The following is an 11,557-nucleotide window of genomic DNA, read 5'->3' on the forward strand; positions in this document are numbered from 1 at the left end:
AGATGAAATGTGTAGAAACCTTAATTTAATATATAGTGGAGAAAAACGAGATTTGTTACTGAGAAAAGGTGTTTACTCTTATGATTGGATGGACTCGATTGAAAAGTTTTCTGAAACTCAATTGCCTCCAATAGAAGCATTCTTCTCAAAACTCAACGATAAAGGAATAAGCGATGCGGATTATTCACACGCCAAAACGGTTTGGAACGAATTTGGTTGTAAAACGTTCAGAGATTATCACGGTTTGTGCAACATGTTAAACGTTTTGATTCTTGCGGATGTCTTTGAAAATTTCAGAAACGTTTGCGTAAAAAATTACCAACTCGATCCCGCTTGGTATTACACTTCTCCCGGACTGTCTTGTAACGCCCTTCTAAAAATGACAAAAATAAAATTGGAGTTGTTAAGCGATCCTGACATGCTGCTTATGTTTAAAAAGAAATCCGCGGAGGAATCAGCATGATTTCAAACCGACTTGGAAAATCAAACAACAAATACAAGGGAGATTCTTTTGACCCCTACAAAGAGTCGACCTTCATTCAATACTTGGACGCCAACAACTTATACGGATGGGCCATGAGCAAACCTCTTCCCACTCACGGTTTCGAATGAATGACTGCTGATGAACTTTCCGATTGGGAATCGATTCCGTGCATATTGGAAGTCGATTTGGATTATCCAGAAAGTCTTCACGACAAACAGAACGATTACCCTTTGGCTCCGGAAAGAATGACCATTGAAAAAGTGGAAAAACTCATTCCAAATTTAAACAACAAAGAAAAATACGTCATTCACCATGAAAACCTTAAACTGTGTAAACGAATGGGGCTTGTCATTACAAAAATACATCGAGGTATTAAATTTGAAGAAAGCCCTTGGATGAAAAAATACATAGACCTCAACACCAATTTAAGAGCAAAAGCCACAAACAACTTTGAGAAGAATTTTTTCAAGCTGATGAACGATTCTTTCTTTGGAAAAACCATGGAAAACATTGAAACGCGAGTGGACGTGAGACTGGTTACAAAAAGGGAAGAAGCTACTAAATTGTCGTCCAAACCAAATTACGTCCGACACACGATTTTCGATGAAAATTTAATCGCCGTTCACATGAAAAGAACAAAGTTATTTTACAACAAACCGATTTATTTGGGAATGTGCATCTTGGATTTAAGCAAGACTTTGATGTTTGAATTCCACTACGACTACATCAAGAAAATGTAATATGATCAAGCAAAATTGCTGATAACGGACACGGACTCCTTGATTTATGAAATCAAAACGGACGATTTTTACAAAGACATTACCGAGGATGTGGAAAGCAAATTCGACACAATTGATTTCGATAAAAACCATCCCGTCATTCAAAGCATTGGGTTGAAAGTTGGCGAAAACAAAAAAGTCATTGGGATGTTCAAAGACAAAACCGTAGGAAAGCAAATTGAAAATTTTGTCGGTCTGCGGTCGAAATTGTACTCTTACAAAATCCATAAAGAAGAGCACAAAAAATGCAAAGCAGTGAAAAAAAAAAAAAAATGTGGTTAAAAAATACATCACCCACGACGATTACAAAGACTGTCTCAAAACTAAAAAAGAAAAGGTAAGTAAAATGAGCGTGATCAGATCCCATTTACACGAAACTTACACAGAAGAAATTAACAAAGTCTCTCTCAGCGCCGCCGACGACAAAAGAATCATTTTGGAAGATGGAATTCACACGCTGGCTTATGGACATTACAAAAACAGATTTAACTTGATCAACTACTGGAAGTTTTTCGGTCCAGAAGACACAGATCTACAAACTGATTTAAAAAATTTACAAGAACAAACCCTAGAGGCAGAGCAGGAGGCAGAGCAAACCCCAGAGCAGTAGGCAGAGTCCAAGAGAATTTAAAATAAATTTAACAAAGTAAAAAAAATGAGCAACAAAAAAATCAATGTGGAAGGAATTATTTTGCCAAAAGAGGCTTTAACAAATTTTCAATTGATAAAGGCAGCAAAAAAACTGAAATTAAAAAAATTTAGAGGAGTTTTTGTCAGAGACGAATTGCCAAAAAAGGCAATGAAAAAAGAGTACGGGATTGTCAACATTAGGGATTCAAGCACAGAAGAACTTTATTGGGTGTGTTGGTACTAAGACGAGGATGAAAAGTTCAGCTTTAACTCTTACGCCCAATCCCTCTCGTCGAGCTCGTCGACTATTTAAAAAGTCCCGTCTTTTACAACAGCGAAAGGGTTCAATTTGGAAACACGTCTTACAGTGGTCACTTGTGTCTTTACGTCTTGAAAAAATGTGAAGAGGGAAACAGCTTTCAAGACGTCGTCAACACCCTTTGGTGATTGCAAATCGAATTTAAAAAATTTTGTCCATTTAAAATTGATTGACAAATTCAACAGAAGCGAATTCAGCGTTTAATTCGACAATCTTTCAACAGACTCAGCAAGCAACGTTTTTATTAAAACGGACGGTTCCAGCACCATCACTGCAGACATTGATTTCAATTCAAACAAAATCATCAATCTGGCAGAACCAACCAACTCACACGACGCCGCCACGAAAAATTATGTGGACGCGCATTCGTCGGGAGGAACTGGCACGGTGATTGGAGCTGCGGACTAGGATTTAAATTTTCACAAAGCGATCAATTTGAACGAACCGACAAATCTTCATGATGCCGCTACAAAAAAATAACGTCAGTAGTAGAGAGATGGGAGTTCTGGGACAAGACGTAAAAAAGTCCTAGTAAGTTAAAAATAAATAAACATTTTTGTAATAATTTAGTTAGAAACTCTCTAAGTAAATCATACCTTTTTCAATAATTAAATAAAAATTAAATAATAAATAATAATTAAAAAGTGGGAGTAAAATTCCATCCAAGTTTTTGAAAAAGGTTGGAGCAAATTTCATCATGTATCTTTTTCTTATCAATAGCTTTTGGAAATGAGAAGTTTTCAATTTTGCAAGGATGATTTCTGTTTGGTAAAAGTTGAAACAAAATATATTGTGCACTAATGAAGCTTTTTCCAATAATTTCTTTCGACATGTTTTTTCCGTAATAAGCGTCATAGAGAGAAGAGAATTTTATATAGTCTTTAACGATTTGCTCCTCCAAGTATTCAATGTCATCAATTTTTTTGCCAGTCAGAACGAAATAAATATAGTTTGCATCTTCATAGTGATTACTAAACCCAAGTTGCTTTAAGAAGATGAGTATATGCTCTTTAGTAATTTTGGAATATTTGATGCTTTTTTTATTAGAGTTGACGAGAAGGTTTAAAGCTTGAAATTTGCTATTAAGTTTCTCAAACACCTCCTTTTGAACTTTGCATTTTTGCTTTCCATTGTACTGTTTGATGCATTCTTAGAAATGAGCAATTCTTGACGAACTTAGTCTATTTATATTAGATTGATAGTACTCTATTTTAGTGGCTAGAGTATCTTGCTGATAAGAACATACAATGCAAAACTTTATGCCACACTCATCTAATTCAAACATGTTAAGATCTTTATTGGAGCAGTATTTGCATTTATACAAGTAGATTGGTATTTAATATGAGTCCACTTTTTTAGAATTGATAAGTTTTATTGCCATTTGAATGTATTGCCTTTGAATGTCTTCTTTTTCATCTTTAAATTTATCGATTTCTTCAAAGGGAAATTTATCCTTAGAATATCTTCATACCTTTGAACAAGATGAATTGTTTTTAGAAAAAAGAAGGATTTTTCAATTCGTACTTTTTTAAAGTACTTTGTGTCTTTTGCAGCATCAATGTCGAACTGCTTTAAAATTTTTTCATTTAACGAAGTGATATTCATTTTATTAATTGCTTGCTAATATATTAATTATCAGGACCAAAGACTTTATCATAATCGATCAAGTTAAAAAACAAGGTTTGTCAATCAAATCAGGACAAGGTCTTTTTTTATAATGTCTATAAGCTAAGGTGCTAATACCGTCTTCCAAAATGATTCTTTTGTCATCTTCAGCGCTGAGAGCAACTTTGTTAATCTCTTCAGTGTAAATGTCGTGAAGATGGGATCGGATAATGTTCATGGTTGCAAACTTCTCTTTCTTATCCATTAAGCATTTTTTGTAATGTTTATGCTTGATTTTTTTTATCAACGACGATTTTCTTGACGCCTTTGCATTTTTTGTGTCCGTCTTTTTCTTTGTGGATCTTGTAAGAATAGAGCTTAGGTCAGTAGTATATATTTGCGGGTTCTAGCTCATTGATACCGTTATATATTGGAGGTGTTGATTATCCAAGATGTCGGGTTTTAAAAATTCTTATGATAAGAAGTATAAAAATAATCATGTTATTTCTGTACCCTTCAAGATGGCTAAAGTTTTTAAGAAGTTAATTCAATTTTCTTACCTTGTTTTGTAGTGACCAATGGCTAGCGTGTGAATTCCGTCATCTAAGATAATTCTTTTGTCGTCGTTAGCGCTGAGTGCGACTTTGTTAATTTCTTCTGTGTAAACATCATGGAGATGAGATCGTATGACGTTCATGGTTGCAAGTTTTTCTTTCTTATCCATTAAGCAGTCTTTATAATGTTGATGCTTGATGTGATTTTTAACAACGTTATTTTGTACACCTTTGCATTTTTTGTGTTCTTCATTTTCTTTGGGTATGTAGTAAGAGTAGAGCTTGGGTCGAAGTCCAACAAACTCTTTAATTTGTTTACCAGCAGCCTCATTTTTGAACATGCCAATAACCTTTTTATTTAAGCCTACTTTGAAGCCAACGTTTTGAATGGCAGGATGGTCTTTAGGAAAGTCGCTCGTGTCAAATTTTTCAAGTACATCATCAGCAATGTCTTTGTAAAAATCTTCTGTTTCGATTTCGTAAAAGAGCGAGTCAGTGTCTGTCATGAGTAATTTTGCGCGATCACCGTATTTAGGTTTCATGTAGTCATACTGGTGTTTAAACATTAAAATTTTTCTGATGTCTAGGATGCTCATTCCCAAGTAAACAGGTTTGTTGTAAACCAGCTTTTTTCTCTTCATGTGAACCGCGATTAAATTTTCATCAAAAATGGTGAAGCTTTCGAATTGAGGTTTTTTGGATAATTTTAAGGCTTCTTTTTTAGTGGTGACAAGTCTAACGTCAACATGATTTTCGATGTTTTCCATGGTTTTTCCAAAGACAGAGTTCTTCATGAGTTTGAAAAATTCCTTATCAGATTCGAAGGATGTTTCTGTTCTTTTTTCGGTCGATGTATGGTTTCATCCAAGGTTCTTCTTTAAAGGTGAAACCTCGATGAATTTTGGTGATGACTAATCCCATTCGTTCATAGAGTTTTAAGTTTTCATGATGAACGACGTATTTTTCTTTATTGTTTAAATTAGGAACCAGCTTTTCTACTTTTCCAATGGTTAATCTTTCAGGTGCTAAAGGGTAGTCATTGTGTAAATCGTGAAGCTCTTCAGGATAGCTCAAATCGACTTCGAGAATGCACGGCATGCTGCGCCAATTTTCAAGATCAGTTATCTATTTGAATCCTCCAACGGGAAGAGGTTTGCTCATGGCCCATCCATAAAGATTGTTGGCGTCCTGGTATTGGAAGAATTTCGATGGTTGTGAAGGATCATAGTCTTGCATGTATTTGTTATTGGCAGTTCCAAGACGGTTGGATATCATGCTGATTCCACCGCGTATTCCTTTTTGTGTCATGCGAAGCATATCAGGATCGCTAAAAAGTTCTATTTTAGCTTCAGTCTTTTTATAACAAGCTTGCATACCGAGCCCAGGGCAGGTGTAATACCAGGTGGGATCTTGTTCGTAATATTTTATGCACACGTTTCTAAAATTTTCAATAGCGTCTGTTTGAATGAGCACGTCTGAGATGTTGTACAGCTCGTGGTATTTTTTAAACGTTTTGCATCCAAATACGTTCCAAACGTTATGCGCATGCTCGTATTCTTCATCAGTGATGTGTTTATCGTTTAGTCTGGAATAAAAGGCTTCTTTGGGTGGCAATTGCGTTTCGGAAAACTTTTCAATGGAGTCTACCCAATCATAGGGGTAAATGCCTTTTTTTCTAATCAAGTTGAACTGTTTATCTTCAGGATAATATTCTCTAACGTTTATGCATTGTTCATCGGTTAGATTTTTAGAGAGTTTTTCTAAACTGAAAGGCAAGAATCTGCGGCTGTCAAGAAACCTCATTTCTTTCAATACTTTTTTTGGTTTACCTTTCTCATCAATATAGTCTCTCACTTTGATTTTTTTCGAGAAGCTGATGTTATTTTCTTCATTGTTGGGTATGCAAGTTAGCTTTCCGTCTTTTCCAGCTAATTTCTTGATAAACAAATGACTGTCGTAACCGGATAAATTGTGTAAAAAAATGGGTATGAAACTAGGGATTTGATAATCTATGTTGCATTGTTTGTGAGCAGCACCGCGGTACTTTCCAGTCAAATGACAGTGATCCCACACTTTGTCACCGTTAAGATCCTTTTTGCAAATGTGACATTCTGTTGCAGTTTCAAACTTCTTCTTATCCTCATCAGTCTCTATTCTATTTTCCTTCCACTGTTCTAGTCGTGAATCGATAATTTTCCAAATCTTTTTATGGTCTTCTTCAAGCCTGGTGATAAACTTTTGAGCCACGTCATCCTCTTCGCTTTCTGCTGTGTACATGACTGGCTTTCCCTTGTAAATGGTTTCGTCGAAACATTTGATGAAGTAGCTAAACGAGCTTGGAACATGCTTTTGATACTGTTTGGTGTATGACTGTTTCGGGTCAGGGGTACAAGTGTTGACAGGTTTGGTGAAACTTTCAAAGTCGGCATTGACCACAAACGGAACTCTCATGGACATGTTGTAGTTTTTAAACTGAACGGTTGTCCCTTCTTTAGGAAGTTCAATTTGAACCGAGATGTGTTTATAGCAGTCTTCTTCTCTGAATCCCATTGCTCAAAGTCTTGAGGTACCAAATCTTCCATTTTTTTTAAAATGTTAAGAAATTAACTCGAATTCATTTTTTTAATTCTTCGAAAAGAATCAAAAATTCAAAGGCATACTGAAACTAAAAATTCAGAGAATCTAAGCAGCAGGAGCGCAAAATCTTCCCACTTTCCAAGAAGACGAAGAGAATTTTTCCCACTCATCAGCGATGATATCTTTCAACTCAATTTCCAACTCGATTTCCAACATTCTTCCCATTTCTTCAGCCTCATCTGACGAATCATCATCTTCAAACTGTCTGTCCATCTTTTTTGATCGCTGCAAATCTCGAGCTCAATTTTCAATTCTTAAAAAGAATTAAAAATTTTTCAAATTTTCATGGATCACACTTTGCGCTTGCCTTTAATGAGACCTTTTTTCAACCTCTTAGTCATCAAAGTCTTTTTCTTCACTTCCATAAACTTCATCATCTGTTTTTGGCTTAAAATCTGTTCATGACTATTTGGGTCTGTGAAACTGGCAAGATAGTGATTGCCATCTCTGTACTCAATATTAATTTCCTCATCACCAAGCGTTGAATCTCCAGTTAAACTGTGAACATTAATAACAATTTGATCCCCTGATTCGTTCAAGACGATTGCATATGGTATATCATGTATGTATTCAACTACAAGTCTTATTATTCCATCAAATGTATAATAGCGATGACCATATTTATCCATCATATATTCAATAAGTCCATCGTTGAATACGATATACCTTTCACCATTTTCGTCAAACTCAATCTCGTCTCCAGGCTCTTCAAAAACAGTGACGGCGCTGACATGACCATGGAGCATTTCCACATACTGATGACCCAAGTTATTAACACGAACGACATATTGATGTCCATACTCATCAGTTTGAATCAAGACCCTTTTTCCGAAAGAGTCAAAAACATAAGGAAGACTAAATCCATATCGACTCTCCCAAAGTTGCTCACCAGAGGGACCTGTCACATATTTTCCATTTATATTACCCATCTTTTTTAATCGCTGTCAATGATTTTACTCGAATTCAATTTTTTTTCAGCAAATGGAAAATATTCATATTTTTGGAGAATCGTGTTCATTTTCAGTTTTGCCGACATTTTCTTCTTTTCTTCCCAATCGCAGTCCAATTCAAGAACGCGTTTGTCGATCGCTCTCAGCTTTTCTTGCTTGTTCAAATGACACCATTCCTTGTTGCGCTCTTTGATTTTTTTCTCCATCCGCGAAAAGTCATCCTCTTTTTTCTCCCACAGCATCGCGTAAAGCTCGTCTCTTTTTTCATCGCTGTACACTTCAGGAACTTTGAACCTCACCTCCTTAAAAAATCGTTGATTTTCCACGGATCCAAAGGATCTGAACGCAAGAGCCTCGAGCTGACTTTTCTTTTTTGCATCAGGCTCTCTTCGGCTACACTCCAGAAAAAACGGGTGAAACGTCATTTTATTTTATGATCTCAATCTTAATTCCTTTTTCATCTATTTTTCCGTTTCGCTTCTCAAAATAACTGCTGCTGTGTCCCGTCTCTTTCATCGCTTTGTAAAGAGAGCCGTATTCGATCACTTCTCCTGTTTCAGCGTGCGTCATTTTTACAGCCACGGGATGGTTTCGGATCAAACGAAGCCTTTCGTATTTGGAATCTATCGGCTTGACATCCTCCATCATCGCATTTTTGTCGATCAAGTTATTTTCAGCCGCAATCATCGCCAAACCCATTTTGCTTTTCGACGTTTTTGAAACGCCGTTTTCGATAAGTAAATTTTTCAAATCCTTTTTCGTATAAATCATCCTTTTATTAAGGAATTATTTTTTTATCACATGAGGATTCTCAATAAATTCGCATGTGGGTGCTCTGCACTTAATACACAACGTTCATTTTGTTTCCGTCGGATTTGATTCTGAGCAGCTTGTCAGAGATCACCACGGCAAAGGCTTGAGTGTCTGCAGGAACGTTTGCGTTAAAGGTGGCTTTAATTTGCACGTCCAACACGGTCAATTTTAACCTCTCAGCCTGCTTGCTCACGTCAAAAACGAAAATAGGGCAAATGTGTCTGTAGTTCAGCGCTGTTATATTCGGCTGGGCGACAATTTCGCTGATTCCAAAAATCTTGTTGTCAAACTTGCATGCGTCTCTGTAAACCCTTGAAAATTTGTTGTTTGTAAAGGCCAAGTCGTAATCCACAGCAGGATACCTTTCGCTGTTTAAGGTCACATACATGTTTTTCAAATCGCAGTGGTTGAACACGGAAGGGTTTAGATCTTGACTGCCGTCTTTATTGGTCTGAAATCCAACAATGATGTACCTCGGACGTTCACTGGCTGATCTAGCACTTAACCTCCAACTGAACGTATTGGACACTGGAACGGCAATGGTGTCGCACTGTCTGGATCTAAACGTCAACGGAACGTCCACTTTGGACTCGATGAGTTTGTAAAGACGGTTGTTGGCCGTAACAGAGGGAGTGACATGAGGCATAAACAAAGACAGTTTGCTCTAGGTTACTTTTCCTGCGGCTGTTTCAGCGCTCTTAAAAATGGCATCAACGTCGCTCTTCCTTACAAGGGTTATCGTGTGTTTGAATCCGTAAAGAACTTTTTCGTAATCTTCACATAAACCAAAAATGTGCTTCAAAGGAATGCAGAATGAAAAGGTTCCTTTATCAGCAGGCTGCTTAATGATGAAATCCTGTCTTGCGCTAAAACCGCTATTGTTTACAAGATCGGCAAGGGCAGTGCTGTCTCTTTGCCACAGCTGATTCATTCCTTCCGACACTTGGAACTCTACAGGATATTTCAGGAAACCCAGAGGTAGTGGCTTGACCTGGACTGTATATGGTCTCAATCTCTTGATTCGACAACTGATAAGAAATCTGACTGAACAGGTGCATGATGCCGTTTTTAACAAGAGTAATCACATCCGCAACCGCATAGGAAGTACCGTCTGCTTTTGTCAGTCTTCCTTCCACCAAAGGTAAGCATCACAGGGACGCGTGAAAAAATCTTGCTGCTCAATGTTGATTCTTATCTCACCGGACGTGTTTAAATTGGTGCTGACCGGTTCATATTCGTGAAATTCATATCTCTCAATATCTTCATCAATGATGATTTCTTCTGTAATGTCTAAAACATTTGAACTTGCCATTTTTCTATACCAAAGAAAAAAAATTTTCAAGATCCTTCAGATTCTTGGAATCCGTGGTGACATTATGCGATCTTCAGTCCTCTTCCCAGTTTTAGATCCTTTGGATTATGGAACTTTGCTTTTGAAAGTTTTAGATTCTTTGAATCCGTGGAAATTCTATGAATTTTTACCAGGTCTTGGATTCGGATGGCGTTTTTCATGGACAGAGACCCTCCAAGAGAGGAATAATCGCTGCTCACCTTTGGAGCTGATGGACCAACCATTCCGGAAATAATGTCTTTGCTTTTTTGAGTAAGCGGAACTTTTGAAACCTTTTGAGGATTCGGAGTTCCAGTCTTGGCATACACCTTTTATAGCGCCTTTTTGCCTTGGTCGATAGCCACATCTTTCGCTGTCGCAATCGCCGAAGAAGTTAACTCTTTCCCTTCAGATTTGGCAGCTGTAATCGCCTCTTTTCCTAACTTGCTTTTTGCAATCTTGCCAGCCAAATTAGACGCTGCTCTTGACGCGCTCGATGCTGCTGCTCTTTTTAAAAAATGGCGCAACGTGTCCATGATTCCACTTCCTCCAACAACGTGTTTCTTAACATATCTGTTTCTGTAAATGATCATTTTTTAAATACGAGAAAAAAAATTATTTGCTCTCGATGACCTTCATTATCGATTTGTACTGGTTTTGGCTAATCACCTTTTGCCTCAACAGCTCATCGCAAATGCTCACAGCTTCATTTCTCAATTCCGTATTCCCAGCACGACAAGCAGCCACGCTCAATTCAAGCTTTTCCACCAACGCATTCGGATCGCTAGGAAGAACGATCACTCCTAAACCTTTTTTCTTCTTCTTGCATTTTTGTTCCATGTAAACTTTAATATTATTGTATCGATCAATACTCATCTCATCTTTCTCTTTTTAAAGTATCTCCATGGCTTTTAGATAATCCTGTTTCAACAGTTTCTTTTTTTCATTCCTTTCTTTTTCAGCAAGATTTCGATCAAGCATTTGAAGATCGTAACTAGTAGGAACTGAAACAGGATCTTCAGCAGTTTTGTGAGATTTCAGCTCATTTTCAATAGGGATGATGATTTGATTGTATTTTTCAATCTCTGAAGCTCTGGGTTTGTTATACCTCGCATCCGACTTTACAGCCTCACTATCTACTAAAATTTTCGAGTAATTAGCAACATCTTCTGCTGTCACGTTCTTTGAAACGTTTGGATTGGTCATGAGATCCCAAAGACCTTTTGTTCCTTCATACTTTTCACCTCCAACAATCATATCGTTTCCTTCAAACATCACTCCCATTTTTCCAATCGTATATTGACCATCGCTTTTGCTCAATTCAAACTTGTTTTTAAAGCTTCTTTTAAATTTTGCTCTTGTGTCCAGATCAAACAAACTTTTTATAAATTGGTCACCCTCAGGAAAAATAGATCCTGTTGATTCTAAAAAAGGCTCGGGTTTAACTTCCTCGTTT

General features: G+C 37.0%; 1 pseudogene; it reads right to left on the reverse strand.

Moving 5' to 3' along the window:
- Positions 1–8,799: 8,799 nt before the first annotated feature.
- On the reverse strand, positions 8,800–9,829 carry LOC149890084 (uncharacterized; annotated as a pseudogene).
- Between the last annotated feature and the right edge of the window lie 1,728 nt (positions 9,830–11,557).

Source organism: Hydra viridissima, unplaced genomic scaffold (genome assembly GCF_058129835.1).
Source record: "Hydra viridissima isolate aposymbiotic clone 2 unplaced genomic scaffold, HvirCarnegie_v1 scaffold_4, whole genome shotgun sequence".
Lineage (NCBI taxonomy): Eukaryota > Metazoa > Cnidaria > Hydrozoa > Anthoathecata > Hydridae > Hydra > Hydra viridissima.